Below are 14989 nucleotides of genomic sequence, written 5' to 3' on the forward strand. Positions count from 1 at the left end.
CAGACACACACATTCACCCCCTCCCTGACACCCTCACCCTCTCACAGGCTTATACTTCCATCACACACTCACTTTACCACACATGCACATACACAAATATGCACTGTTATGCGCGCTTGCACACACACACACACACACACACAAACTCACATGCACACATATACACAAGTCTATGGGGTGAATTTGCATTTAGAGTCAGAGTCAGAGATGTACAGCATGGAAACAGACCCTTCGGTCCAACTTGTCCATGCCAACTAGATATCCTAATCTAATCTGGTCCCATTTGCCAGCACTTGGCCCATATCCCTCTAAACCGTTCCTATTCATAAACCCATCCAGATGCCTTTTAAATGGTGTAATTATACCAGCCTCAACCACTTCCTCCAGCAGCTCATTTCATACACACACCACCCTGTGTGAAAAACGTTGCTCCTTAGGTCCGTTTTATATTTTTCCCCTCTCATCATACACCTATGCCCTATAGTTCTGGACTCCCCCACCCCAAGGAAAATACTTTGTCTATTTACCCTATCAATGCCCCTCATAATTTTATAAACCTCAATAAGGTCACCTCTCAGCCTCTGACCCTCCAAGGAAAACAGTCCCAGCCTATTCAGCCTCTCCCAATAGCTCAACCCCTCCAACTCTGGCAACATCCTTGAAAGGGTTCAGAAAAGATTTACAAGTTTCACAACATCCTTGGGATAGGAAGGAGACCAGAATTGCATGCAATATTTCAACAGTGGCCTAAGCAATGCTCAATGCTGTGACCAAAAAAAGGAAAGCATACCAAATGCCACCTTCACTATTCTATCTACCTGCGACTCCACTTTCAATGAATTATGAATCTGCACTCAAAGGTCTCTTTGTTCAGCAACACTCCCTCGGACCTTACCGTTAAGTGTCTAAGTCCTGCTTTTCCAAAATCCAGCACCTTGCATTTATCCAAAATAAACTCCATCTGCCTATCCTCAGCCCATTGGCCCATCTGTTCAAGATCCTGTTATACTTATTAGCTGTCTGTTACATCTCCAATTTTGGTGTCATCTGCAAACTTGCTAACTAATACCTCCTATGTTCACGTGCAAATCATTTATATAAATGATGAAAGTAGTAGATCCAGCATTGATCCTTGTGGCACACCACTGGTCACAGGCCTCTAGTCTGAAAAGCAACCCTCCACCACCATTCTACCTTGCAGAATTATATTTGCTGATACATTCAATTTTGCTTAAAAATGCACAAAGTCTGCAGGCAGTCAATCCACGCAATATTTTGTAAATTCCTACTTTGGAAATAGAACCAGTCTGACTTGAGATTGGCATACAGATGGTTTCAGGGTAGCATTCTCTCGTTCCACTGCCCCATCGTTTGCTGGGTGGTAGGCACAGTGTTGTCTCATGTTTATTCCCAAGTAATCACTGATCTACTGTAAGGCATTATTGACAAATGGTGTTCCCATTGTTGCTACTAAGCCTTTCAGGGATGCCCCATCTTGGAATTATATCAGTTAGCAAAGCCTTGGCTACGGCACTGACATCCTGTTTAGACGTGGGGAATGTTTCCATCCATTTGGAAAACATACCAACTATTACCAGGCAATCCCTGTTCCCTTAGCTGTGCGTTAGTTGAATAAAATCCATCCGTAAATGTTCAAAGGGAGTGTGCTGCCTGACTCATCTGTATTCCCCTCCCCACACTAATAGTGGCACAGATAACACATCATTCACAATATTTCTAGGAGTAGTGAGTAAATCCCGTAGTGTACCAGTGTGCCGCAATACTGTTGTACATCCCCGCCCCCCACCCTTTTTGACACATGGTCCTTACCATGTGTCAGTTTGGCATAGAATGGGTATAATGATTGCGGTAGACAGGGTTTACCATTGGGGCCACACCACACCCCTTCCTTCATGCTGCACCCTGCCCTTGTCCACTCATGCTTCTCCTCCGGCATGGCCTGTGACTGTAACTCCCATATGTCTGCTGTTGGGGTACAAACTTTTGTCATACATACGTCAAACTGATCACTTGGCAGCTGCTGGGCTGCCGTCCTTGCCGTTGAGTCTGCCTTAGCATTGCTTTGAGAAATGGAATTGTTATTTTTGGTGTTGGCTTCACACTTACACACAGCGAGTGATTTGGGCAATAGGACCGCTTCCAGGAGGTCAGACATCAGGCCAGGGTGTGTGATGGGCTTTCCAGAGAAGGTCAAGAAGCCCCTGTGTTTCCATAGGGTTCCAAAATCATGTACAACCCCAAATGCATATTTGCTGTCTGTGTAAATATTCACCGTCCTTTCCTTTGCCTTGACTGAGGCATGTAATTTGGCTATCAGCTCTGCTACTTGCACTGACAGATGAGAAGGGAGCGATCCTGCTTTTACTACCTCTTGGGTAGCAGTAAAGATACTGCATGTGGGGCCAGTAGGGTTTATTCACTATAGCCAACTACGTCCCTGGACGCTACAACACCCTTTTCAGCAGCAGACACGGCTCGCAGAGCAACGCAAGGGTATCTTTCTCACATTGTTCCTTTGTTGGTGCTGCTATTTAAGCAATCATCTACATACAGCAGAAGCGCTGACCCTAGGGTTAAAACAAGAATCTCCAGACTCCTGCGTAGAGCCTCATTATATGTGATGGGGGGACTCACAGTAACCTTGACAAAGTCGCGTGAAGGTATACGATTTTCCTTTGAGTGAAAAAGTGAACCAGAATTGACTATCTGGGTGTACTGGTACACTAAAGAAGACATTTACTAAATCCACAACAGAGAACCGTTTCCTGTCTGGTGGAAGTTGAGCCAACATAGTATAGGGGTTGGGAACATTTGGGGCACGCAGAACAACAGCGTTATTGACTGCCTGCAGGTCTTGAACAAACCTCCATTCCTCTGGTTCACCCGGAATATTTGCGTTTTTGACTGGAAAAATGGGGGTTCTCGCTAGTGAGATTTCACAGGGGATTATCATTCCAGCCTTTAGGAAGGATTCAAAGACTGGAGTAATTCCTTCAATAGCCTCAGGTTTTAACGGGTGTTGTGCTCTGCAAGGACGATACTTAGACTTTGGGGTTATTTGTATGGGTTCACAGCCTCGTATGAGCCCCACGTCATGTTTGCCTTTTGCCCACAACTCAGTAGGGACCTTTCTCAATCTTGGGTCCGAGATTTCTACTTTAGGAAAATGCCAGTATAGTATAATGCTACCTTCCTCGGCTCTCCAGGGCTAGCCGGGGTTACCTGGACTGCCCTATCTGCCTGAGTTAGCCAATTTAGTTTCGTCCTCTATGCCCGCATATCTTCACTGAACCAGATACCCACATCGTCCCTCAAGACCCAATCTTTTGTTTTTTGTGCCTTTAGTACCCATGGTCCCAAATCCTGCCAGCTGTTGCCGGACGCATTTGCCAATGACACGTGAGGAAAAGAGCCTTCCACGTCAAAAAGATAGGTTCTACTTGCTGTCACAGAGACCTTAGATAAGTTCACACTGACTGCAGATCTGTAGTCATTCCAATAAAATTTAACCTGTCTCCTGAACCAATCCTTCCCATATGATTTGTCAGGGCTATCGCGGTGTATGTGAGCTGTGCAGTGCAGCATATCCCCAGCGAGAAAATCAGTGTTAATAGGATGAACATGGTTACTTGATTCCATGGCGAGTGAATTGCTCACTGAACTTATCGCTGTCTGGCTTAATCGCCATTCATAGACATACATCAGGGGTCGTGAGTTGTATTTTACAGCCTGCACTGGTAAGTCATCTTTTCGTATTACCTGCAAGCCTGTCGGGGTACTGAGCAAATCCAACCCCAGTCTCTCAGATCCTGAGCCACCAGATTTAAAGGACAGAATTCCGATAACAAAACTGAGAATTGGAATGTTTCCCCATTACTGGTTTTGCACAATAGGGGTGTGGTAAACACCTCTCTTATCACAACTCCTGATGGACCCATTGATTTCAGGAACCTTCCACTCATCTTTATTTGCATTGACTCTCTGAACTGGCTTGTTTTTAAGGACTGAATATGTTGCCCCTGTACCTACCAAAAAGGTAACTGGTGTACGTTCCACATATGACATAGAGGTAGGTATCAACTTATATGCATCAATGTTATACTGAACGTATGGTCCACGCTCCGCAATCTCAGCACTCACTATGGAGTTGGGACATGTTTCAGTGCCCAGAAGGTTAGTAGAAGAGATTAGCATAAGCGAGTCTTCATTGCCAAGCATAAAGGAAAAGAGGCTTACCTGTCACTTGTGGGCTGCCCACCTCCACCTTAGCCTGCCCCCGTCAGTCACCCTGTTGTCCAGCCTCTAGGGCTGACTGAGGCTGTCTGTGTGGGCGCTGCCTCGCCTGGTGGTCCGTTGCTCCGCAACAAAGCACCTGCCAGATCTACCTCTGCCAGCCCCTCTTCCTCTTCCGTGACCTCCACCTCTGCCTCTCCCTTTTCCCACAGCATCTCCCTCCAATGGCTGGGCGACCATCTGCATCAGAGCAAGCTGAGCTTATCCTTCTCTTGAGCCAGCAATTTTTCAGCATGTATCGCGTGGTGTTCTATCAAATTGAGCTTTCCTGTGTCCCAGGTAATAAATGTGTCTTTTACCTTCTTTGCAACTTTGTTCTTTATTCCATTGATGAAGCTGTTCCTCAGGTGTGCCTCATACAGTGTGATTTCTGCGGTCGTTATGTCCTCGGGTGGTTCCAGTCACTATGGGTGTTATGGACCTCAGTGAGTCTGTCTCTCTCTGTCTCTCTCTCTCTCTCTGTTTGTATCTTTTTTTTGCCAATATGACTTGCTTTTATCTCTGGAGGTTCCCCCTCATTGGGCCCATCTGGGCAAGTCCAACTCAGCCAGTGGTGGTTCCAGGGTTAAAACCACCCTTAAATCTGCTCTCTCTTAAACACACTAGAAACATCTAGAGACAGCAATCCTTTCCCTTGAGTTTTACTCTAAAAGCACACGAGAGTTCACTGGACCCTACTCCTGATTTATTTATTCTCTTAGAATGAGTCTCCATGTAGGATTACTTAAGCCACGACTCTTACCCAGAACCTATTTGATTCGGATCCCGGCGCCAGGACGATCCACAGATTCCCAACCCTCTCGCGTAAAGGGGCCAATTTTGCGCTCGAGATGAAGTGAAAGTCCTTCAAGGCGCTGGCGCCTACACCTCCTGGGAATCTTCCCCAGTTGCGGGGTCCTGGGCAAGCCCCCAAGTTTACTACCATGCAAATTAAATCGATTCGACTATTAGCAAGAGCAAAGAAAAAGTTTATTTTTAATCTCTGCAAAGGGACCCGATACATTGGCAAGACCCCTCATGTAAGGGGTTGCCTGATAGCTTTCCCATATTCCCTTTGTAATATAATTCGCTTTTCCTTATCAACACCTCAAGGCCAGGAGCCTGTAACATTAGAGTTCCTTTCCATATATGGAATTGTTTTTCTCATTACTTGACTGTTGATATAGTAGTTTACTGGCCTTGAAAGTCTACTGTTAGGTCAGTTTAACTTTACATTTTTCTGTCTGTCTGCAAAGTCAGGCCCTTCCTTCTTTGTTCCCCTATGCTTTTATAGATTTCACAATAAATGTTAATTTTCCATTACACTTCCCAATGAACAAACATTAAACACAAGCACCTATTTATTTCATTTTATTTGCTTGCTAACCCTGCTATGACTACACTCCACGTCTGGATGGTTGACAGGCTGGTCAATTGTGGTTTGGGTCTCAATGGACTGAATGTTTTATTGTTCCGGAAGGTGTAGTAGGGGGTCAGAGCTTCAGCAGAAATCCAGCAGAGCTGGGAACAGACAAACATCTTGCTCTGTGAGAACAGGGAGATCAACAGGGGATAGAGAAATCAGGCCCTGAAATCCGAGCTGACACCAGACTACCCTGTGATCAGTGCTTTGATTAGCAGTGCCAACCCTCTATATTCAAGATCTAATTTCTGCCATCCTGAAGGTGGGTCTCTGTAAGAAGTCTCTGATCATAATTATTCTCTTCAATGTGTGCTTTTGCTTCACTTTTGTTACAATGCAACTCACTTTCAGACACACCGTTTTTAGTTTCAGTTTTTGTGATCCTTAGAATCCAGTTTTGATTGCTGATATATTTTCTCTCTTTGTCCCTTTCTTTAGTTCTCTGATCATTTTCCACATCACCTTATCCATGTCCCTTATAAATGTCGACAAGATTACCCCTCGGCCTCTGATGCTTCAGGGAAAATTTTCCTGGCTTATCTATCCTCTCCAACTCTGGTAACAGTCTTGTAAATCTTTCCAACCCCTTTCAAAGTTTCACAAGTTCTTTCCTATATCTTCACTATCCTGTCTACCTGAGACTCCACTTTCAAGGAACTATGAACCTGCACTCCAAGGTCTCTTTGTTCTGCAACATTCCCCTTAACTGTGTCAGTCCGGCCTGGATTGCTTGACCAAAATTCAAACCTGACATTTCTCTAAATCAAACTGCATCTGCCACTGCTCGGCCAATCCAATCAATTCTAATTTATAGTGAACTCTCTTTCCTCTCTTATTCCCTAGAAGTTAAATATCTCCATCCCACACACTCCCTCGGTTTTCACTTTTCTGAAAGGGGGAGAATAGGGTTGAGAAACGTATTGACTATGATTGAATGGTATGAGCAGACCTGATGGGCTGAATGGCCTCATTTCTGCTCCTATGTCCTATGGTCTCTTGCTGTCCAGGACACAGTGAGAGAATGGGAGCAGGAGTCGGCCATTTGGTCTTTTGACCCTGCACCAGTATTGAACTCATCATAACTGGATGTGGATCTACCGACATCGAGGTGGATAGTTTTGGACTTTTTCATTGGAGCATAGACGGTTGAGAGGTGACCTTATTGAGGTTTGTAAAATCATTGGGGGGGGGGGGGGGGTGGATGGATGGATAGATGAGCTGAATGGCAGGTGTCATTTCCTTCGGGTGGTGGTTTCAAGATTAGAAAGCAAATTTTGAACATGAGTGGAGAAAGATTTTAAAAAGTCTTCAGGGGCACCATGTTTTTTCATGGAGTGGTTCATGTGTGGGATGAATGTCCAGAGGAAGTGGTGGATGCAGGTACAGTTACAATGTTTTAAAAGACATTTGATTAAGTATGTGAATAGTAAAGGTTTGGAGGGATATGAGCCAAACACAGGCAGGTGGGACTAGTTTGGTTTGAGAACACAATCCGCATGGACTAGTTGGACTGAAGGGTCTGTTTCTGTGCTGTCTGACTCTGTAACTGTTCTGTACTGGTCGTAAAACCATTTTCTTGCCTTCCCCCATAAACATCCACTTCTTTGTTGTTCCAAAATCAGATGAACTCAGCCTTGAATATATTCAAGGACCCCCTAACTGCAGGGAGATATCCCTCATTTCCTCTTGCTGATTGCTTGCTGCATCTGTCTGATGACTGGCATTGACTGGTGTAGGAGGATGCTGAGGCCACTTTGTACACCCACACGTCATTCCTGATGAAGCGCTGTGCCCGAAACGTCGAGTCTCCTTGGATGCTGCGTGACCTGCTGTGCTTTTCCTGCACCAAACATTTTGACTCTGATCTCTTGCATCTGCAGTTTTCACCTCCTCCACATCCTAATACATCTCCATTTAAACAAAAGCAATGACTTCACATTGTGGTACTGCATTTGCCATGTGTTTGCCAACTGTGGTCTTCTCTACATTGGAAAGACCAAGCGTAAACTTGGGGAATGGTTAGCCAGGCATTGCAGCTGGGTCTGCAGAGGCCGTACGGACTTCCCAGTCACCACCTGTTTTTGTTCTCGTTCCCACTCCCTCTCTAACACGACCATCTTTGGCCTCTTCCATTGCCAAGACAAACCAAGCCTCAAATTGGAGGAACAACACCTCACCTTCCTCCTGAGCAGTCCACAGCCCAGAGGACTCAACATTGCGTTCTCCAATTCAAATAACCTCCCTTCCCCAATTCCCTTCCCAGTCCTTCCCCCCCCCCCCCCCGCCACCCACCCTCGTGATGAAAGGCTTATGCCCGAAATGTTGATTCTCCTGCTGCTCGGATGCTGCCTGACCTGCTGTGCTTTTCCAGCACTACACTCTCGACACTGAGTTAGGATACTGGTCGGCATGAACGGGTTGGACCAAAGGATCTGTTTCCGAGCTGGACAACTCTATGACTCTAAATAATAAAAAGTATACTTTGACAAATAACAAACTATATCCTGATGAAGGGCTCTGGCCTGAAACGTCGAATTTCCTGTTCCTTGGATGCTGCCTGACCTGCTGTGCTTTGACCAGCAACACATTTTCAGCTCTATCCATGTTAACAAGGCTTGGTACATCACATGCTTTATTAACCATTCTCAACAGGTTCTGCCCCTTCAGTGACTGGGTAGCATATACATGCTGGTGCATAATCTCCTTCACTAGTATTTACGCCCTACCCTAAGCAATTGCACAAGTAACAGCAAAGGGTAAACAGCACAAGGATCAAAAAACAGTGAGGGTAAACAGCACAAGCCCCAGTAAAAACAGATGTAAAGTCAGTGTAACATGTCACTATAATAGATTCTGGATTAGTGGTGCTGGAAGAGCACAGCAGTTCAGACAGCATCCGAGGAGCAGTAAAATCGACGTTATATGTGTGCATGTGGGTCTTTGTCTGTCTGGGTTGGGGGTTGAGTGTAAGAAAGTGTATGTGTGTGTGTAGTGAATGCAGAGTGTCTTAAGTCTGTGAGGGGGTGAATGTAAGGGTGTGTGTGCGTATGTGTGTATAGGAGTGCCTGTGTGTGTGTGTGTGTATAGTGCAATGGTGGTCACCTGTAATGTGACATGAACCCAAGGTCCCGGTTGAGGCCCTCCCTATGGGTACCGAACTTAGCTATCGGCCTCTGCTCGGCCACTTTTCTCTGCTGCCTGTCCTGAGAATGCTAACCCGAGAATGCAACTTTTTTTTAAAAAAAAGGTTTTGTGATTTACACATGAAAGAAGTGAAACTATCACTGTATTCAAACAGATAAAAGGCTTAACAGACAATCAATTTTTCAATGTATAATTTCAGTTACATCACACTGTAAATTTTTGCTATAAATTCTGTGTGCTAGGATTGAGCCCTCCACTATCACCTGATGAAGGAACGTCGCTCCGAAAACTAGTGTGCTTCCAATTAAACCTGTTGGACTATAACCTGGTGTTGTGTGATTTTTAACTTTGTACACCCGAGTCCAACACCAGCATCTCCAAATCATGACTGTTATCAAACAGGCACAGAAATATACAGCACAGAAATAGACTTTTTTTCCCTCTCATGCACATACACACTTATAAGTCCATGGGGGTGAATTTGAACTTGGAGAATGATAAATGCAGACACATTCTATTTTGCTCAGAAAATGCACAATCTGCAGGCAATCAATCCATGTAATAGTTTGTAAATTCTGCTTTGGAAATAGAACCAGTCTGACCCAAGATTGGAACACAGACAGACTCTGACCTCACACCTTTAATGCATTGGCTGAGCTGAGATGTCACATTTTGCTATAAAATCTTCAGTTATCTTGAGAAAGTGACCTACAAGAATTTCTGGGATTTACATGGTAATAACTGCAACCCATTCTAAAAGATGAAAGACTTAATAATCCAGGTTTGTTCAATACATCATTTCAGTGGCAGGAAACTATAATGTTTTCCTCTAAGTTCTGTGTCTTAGATTAGATTACTTTGTGTGGAAACAGGCCCTTCAGCCCAACAAGTCCACACCGACCTTTCGAAGAGCAACCCACCCAGACCCATTCCCCTAACACTACAGGCAGTTTAGCATAGCCAATTCACCTGGTCTGCAAATCTTTGGACTGTGGGAGAAAACTGGAACACCTGGAGGGTGCCCACACAGACACGGGGAGAATTCAAACTCCACATACAGTTGCCTGAGACAGGAATTGAATCCGGGTCTCTCGGGCTGTGAGGCAGCAGTGCTAGCCACCGTGCCGCCCTTATGATCTTATTCATCCACAGTCACCTGATGAAGGATCAGCACTCTGAAAGCGAGTGCTTCCAAATAAACCTGTTGAACTATAACCCGGTGTTGTGTGATTTTTAACTTTGTCCAGGTTAGAATGGATTGACTGTGCTAAATTACATAGTGCCCAGGGACGTGCAGGTTAGGCACATTAATCTGGGGGTAAATGTTGAGCAATAGGAGTAAGGAATGGGTGTGGCCGGGTTACCCTTCGGAGGGAGTGTGGAATATTTGGGCCGAGTGGCCTGCTTCCAGAGAAGGGATTGTCACAAACTTTTATTTATGCTTCCCAAAATCAGACCTGCTCACTCTCAGCAGTATCCCAATGTTGTGAAAGATATTAACTTTCAGGTGGAGTTATCCAAAATTCAGAGAGATGTCGGTCTTAATGTTTTTGCTTTTCTGCCCCTGTGAGATCCTGAACCAGCGACTTCGAGGAGTATTAGAGTGGAATGAGAACAGAGGGGAAGAGAGAGTGGGATGGTGCTTTCAATTTTGTGGAATTGTGAATTGTGAAAAGAAAAGAATGTTCCACAGAAAGCAGAATTGCTTATTCAGAATTCCCACACTGGACTGACAGTGATGACTTTTGTAATCTCTTTTTACAGAGTATTTGAACATCTGAAGACAGAAGTTTCAAAATCAACAGATGAAGGCCTTCTACCTGAAACGTCGACTCTCCTACTCCTACTCGGATGCTGCCTGATCTGCTGTGCTTTACCAGCGCTGCACTTTTTGACTCTGACTCTCCAGCGTCTGCAGTCTTCACTTTGACGTCAATGTCTGACAGTCACTCAATCCATCGGGATCGCAACTGTTTTCAACTATGATTCTGTGAGAAGGAGCAAAGCTTTGTGGTTCCTGTTTGAGTACGTTTTCAGCATCAGTGGGACTGGCTGAGAGACCCTACTATTGCAGGACACGGAGAGTGGAGCCTGAAACAGTTATCCAGCCCGGAAAGAGGAATTCACGCCCAGGAGGGGCTGTACACATGTTTGTATGCGGCTGAAGGTTCGGCCATGGAGAAACCTGAGGAATCCCATCCCGTGGAGAAACGGTGGAAGTGTGATGACTGTGGGAAAGGCTTCTGTGTCCCGTCTGCCCTGGAGATTCATTGGCGCAGTCACACCGGGGAGAGGCCATTCTCCTGCCCCGAGTGTCGGAAGGCCTTTGTCAGTTCCTCCGACCTGCTGACCCACCAGCGGATCCACACGGGGGAGAGGCCGTTCTCCTGTCCCGAGTGTGGGAAGGCCTTCATCAATTCCTCCAACCTGCTAACCCACCAGCGGGTCCACACAGGGGAGAGGCCCTTCAGCTGCCCTGAATGTGGGAAGGCCTTTACCAAGACCTCCAACCTGCTGACCCATCGGCGGATCCACACAGGGGTGACGCTCTTCAGCTGCCCAGAGTGTGGAAAGGCCTTTACCCAGGCCTCCACCCTGCAGACCCACCGGCGGGTCCACACAGGGGAGAGGCCCTTCAGCTGCTCTGAGTGCGGGAAGGCCTTCACCCAGGCCTCCAACCTACTGACCCACCGGCGGATCCACACAAGGGAGAGGCCTTTCAGCTGCCCAAAGTGCGAGAAGGCCTTCAGCCATTCCTCTGCAGACCCACCAGCGGGTCCACACAGGGGAGAGGCCCTTCAGCTGCCCTCAGTGCGGAAGGCCTTCACCCAGGCCTCCAACTTGCTAACCCACCAGCGGATCCACACGGGAGAGAGGCCGTTCGTATGTCCCGAGTGTGGGAAGGCCTTCATCAATTCCTCCAACCTGCTGACCCACCAGCGGGTCCACACAGGGGAGAGGCCCTTCAGCTGCCCTGAGTGCGGGAAAGCCTTTACCAAGGCCTCCACCCTGCTGACCCACCAGCAGGTCCATACGGGGGAGAAGCCCTACAGCTGCCCTGAGTGCGAGAAGGCCTTTACCAAGGCTTCCAACCTGCTGACCCATCGGCGAGTCCACACGGGGGAAGAGGCCGTTCAGCTGCCCTGAGTGCGAGAAGGCCTTCAGCCATTCCTCTGCTCTGCTGACCCACCAGCGGGCCCACACGGGGGACAGGCCCTTCAGCTGCTCCCAGTGCGGCAAGGCCTTTACCCAAGCCTCCAACTTGCTAACCCACCGGCAGATCCACACAGGAGAGAAGCCCTTCAGCTGCTCCAAGTGCAGGAAGGCCTTCAGTGATTCCTCTGCCTTGCTGAGGCACCAGCGGGTCCACACGGAGGAGAAGCCCTTCAGCTGCCCTGAATGCGGGAAGGCCTTCAGCAATTCCTCCGACCTGCTGACCCACCAGCGGGTCCACATGGGGGAAGAGGCCCTTCAGCTGTCCAGAGTGTGGGAAGGCCTTCACTTGCTCCTCCCACCTGCGAGTTCATGGGCCATTGCAGGGGGATTGAAGGACTAACGGTCGTCATTACCGACTGAACTATCAACCCAATGCCAGGGCTCCCGGGTTCGATTCCCACCGCGACAGATGGTGGAATTGGAATTTGGTCCGAAATCTGGAGGTTAGAATCTAACGATTAAACCATTGACGGTGGGCTGGGGGTGGAAGAAACCCCCCATCTGATTCACTCAGTCCCTTTTTAGGGAAGGAAACTGTCATTGTGGGAGAGGATTCACTCAGTCGTCCCAGCTGCATCCTTTACCCAGTCTGGCCTACACGTAACTCCAGACCCACAGCAGTGTGGATGACTCTACACTGCCCGTCCAACTTACTTGGAGACAGGGTATGAGTTGAAATTGCTGAGTGAGGCAATACTTCCTCCGGGTTAAGGCTGTACCAAGGATCCAATTACAAAGGGACAACTTGGTGGTGAGCAATAATGAAGAAAGTGAGGGGTTGGAGAGGGTGTGTGCACTTTGACCTTGAGCTGATTTTTTAAAAAATGCTACTTTTGCTACGCCTTTCTGCTGGGAGCTTCTGAAGCTGTAACAAAGTTGGGTCACAATAAAGATTACCTGAACTTCCCACCGAGCTCAGACTCTCATTGAGAGCTTTGAACTGCAATAGGTTTTGGTTTTAAAACTGCTCATTTCTTACAAGTGGAAGTGAGAACTGCAGATGCTGGAGATTAGAGTGGTGCTGGCAAAGCACAGCAGGTCAGGCAGCATCCGAGGAACAGGAAAAATTGACATTTCGGGCAACGTTGATGTTCCTGCTCCTCGGTTGCTGCCTGACCCGCTGTGCTCATTTCTTATAACCTCCTGTACTATGTTTCCAATGTTGTGTATCGGTTGCAGCAGTGAATGAGTAGCCAGTATTGTTGGAAATTGTAAATTTTTCAGGAGTGCAGGTACGACATCATGTCATCGGCATTGTACAGTTTCCTGGCAGCGCTAGGAGGTTTGGGCTGTGTCCATGAGGGTGGATAAAGTTAAAAATCACACAACACCAGGTTAAAGTCCAACAGGTTTATTTGGAAGCACTAGGTTTCAGAATGTTGCTCCTTCCACAGGTAGCTGTGAAGCAGGATCATAAGGCACAGAATTTAGAGCAAAAGCTCAGTGTCATACAACTGATAGGATACATTGTACAAATCTAGATTGTGGATTAGTCTTTCATCTTTTACCATGGGTTGCAGGTTTCAGTTCGTTAATATGTATACCCCTGAACTATTTTTAATTCACCTTCGAGATGGTTTAAGGTTTTATGAAAATAGGTAACATCTCAGCTCAGATACTGCAAAAAAGGTGTGAGATTCGAGTCTATATCCCAATCTTGAATCAGACTGGTTCTATTAACCAAAGTAAGAATTCATAAAATATTGCAGTTTGTGTGCTTTTTGAGCAAAATTGAATATATCTGCAAATATAATTCTGCAAATGCAAATTCACTCCATAGACTTGTGAGTGCATGCGAGTTTATGCATGCATGTTAATGAAGTGTGTGTTTGATGGAGTATAAGCCTGTGAGACGGTGTGAGTATTAGATGTGTCTGAGAGAGTAACAGATGAAGGCAAGGAGTTGCATTTTACTAAAACAAGGACGGACAGGACTTGTACAGTTAATGGTAGCGCCCTGCGTCGTCTTGTAGAACAGAGAGACATGGGGTGGGGTGGAAGAGTTCAGGTACATAAAGTTAAAATTCACACATCATCAGATTGGAAGCACGACCTTCTTCATTGGGTGTTTGTGGAGCAGGATCATAAGACACAACCAGCTGATGAAGGAGCAGCGCTCGCAAATGAGCCTGTTGGGAGTATCACCTGGTGTTGCGTGAATTTTAACTTTGTACACCTCAGTCCAACACCAGCATCTCCAAATCAGGTACATAATTCTTTGAAAATTGCGGCATTGGTAGACAGGGTGGTGAACGAGGCATTTAGCACACTTGCTTTCATTGTTAAAGCCGTTCAGTGTAAGAATTGGGACATCATGTTGAAGCTGTCCAGGATTTTTGCGAGGTTTGCAATATTGGTGAAGCCACGGTTAGAGCACGGAGTACAGTTCTGGTCGCCTTATTGACGACCATAGGTTGACAGGTGACCTTATTTCGAATTATAAAATCATGAGGCGTGTTGGAAAGATAAATATCACCGGGGGAAAAAAATTGTGAATCTCTTCTATTTTTACTTCACTTGGCATTTGGACACTTAAATTCTGTCAGCGTCGCCAGAGCGCATACTGCCGGTGTCAGGAAGAAAATGCGCATGCTCCTGGCTGCAAGGAAGGCACGCATCAGGACTTTCTTTTGGTGGGCCAGTCAGGAGCCTTGGAGGACCGGAAAGTGACTGGTCCTCCACCAACAGAGCCTTCCTATTGTCTGAATGCAGAAGTTGGAATACAAGCTTCGGAACCTGCTGTTGCTGCTCCTCTCTCTCAATGAAGACTGAGTTTGCTGCAGACTACAACCATCTGTGAGTACAGCACTCTCCTCTCAACTCCTTTTTTCGTTCTGGGCTTCAATTTTTGACTTGCAACAACCGAAAGGAAAGGGAAATGCATCCACGGAGTGGGCAGAATCGGGAAAAGGT

General features: G+C 46.5%; 2 pseudogenes; one reads left to right on the plus strand and one right to left on the minus strand.

The window, feature by feature from the left end:
• Positions 1 to 14989, minus strand: part of LOC132807247 (zinc finger protein 721-like) — a 145380-nt pseudogene that overhangs the window by 36198 nt on the left and 94193 nt on the right.
• Positions 10629 to 12983, plus strand: LOC132807253 (zinc finger protein 271-like; annotated as a pseudogene).

Source organism: Hemiscyllium ocellatum (assembly GCF_020745735.1).
Source record: "Hemiscyllium ocellatum isolate sHemOce1 chromosome 27 unlocalized genomic scaffold, sHemOce1.pat.X.cur. SUPER_27_unloc_11, whole genome shotgun sequence".
Classification (NCBI taxonomy): Eukaryota; Metazoa; Chordata; class Chondrichthyes; order Orectolobiformes; family Hemiscylliidae; genus Hemiscyllium; species Hemiscyllium ocellatum.